Source organism: Athene cunicularia (genome assembly GCF_003259725.1).
Source record: "Athene cunicularia isolate RWA chromosome 9 unlocalized genomic scaffold, athCun1 chr9_part1, whole genome shotgun sequence".
Taxonomy (NCBI): domain Eukaryota; kingdom Metazoa; phylum Chordata; class Aves; order Strigiformes; family Strigidae; genus Athene; species Athene cunicularia.
The window spans coordinates 11,331,091-11,331,784 of record NW_020799110.1 but is presented as its reverse complement, the minus strand read 5'-3'; positions in this window follow the sequence as shown (position 1 = coordinate 11,331,784).

The following is a 694-nucleotide window of genomic DNA, read 5'->3' as shown; positions in this document are numbered from 1 at the left end:
TCCTGTCCTGCCTGAAAGCCACTGGCTCTGGAAGCCAAGGACATGTGTAGCACCTACATGGTCCCGAGCAGACTGTGCCAGGGAGCAGTGTTTGAACACTGATGCTCTCTGAGTCCACACTCTCTTTGAGACGTGCTGTGAATAGAAATCAGTGACGGTAGTTCCCATCCTGGTGCCTCCTCTATGTGACTGGCTTTACTCCAGACAGGGAACAAGAGGGAAAATGCTGGAGAGGGTCTTCCAGAGGACACAGTGACCTTGCGGTGAGACTGGCTCTCCCTGTCTGCCTCTCGTTGGCAGGAGGATTCCCATACCCTTCTGTCTCTGCTGGCAACGTGCTCCTCATGTGCTTGCCAGCCCCCATCTAGCACTGCAGGGAGGGTGGTTTTTGTCAGTGATTACAGCTTCCCAGGGGCCTCCCTCAAGGAACCTTTTCCATCCCCCACCAAAGCTTGTGCCTCCCTGTCCACCCCCAGAGCAACGCCCAGCGTGCGTTATTCTGACACAAGTCCTAGGGGTCGCTGACCTACTCACAAGTCAGTGTGCAAACACTGGCCAGCACTGGACGTTTCTGGGGAAAGTGTGTGAATACCATTACAGGTGACTGCAAAATGACTGTTTCCTACCTGTTAAGGGTATTTTATCCCCGAATACAACTCTGTGTGACTAAACGCACAGTTTATAAGCCAACGTG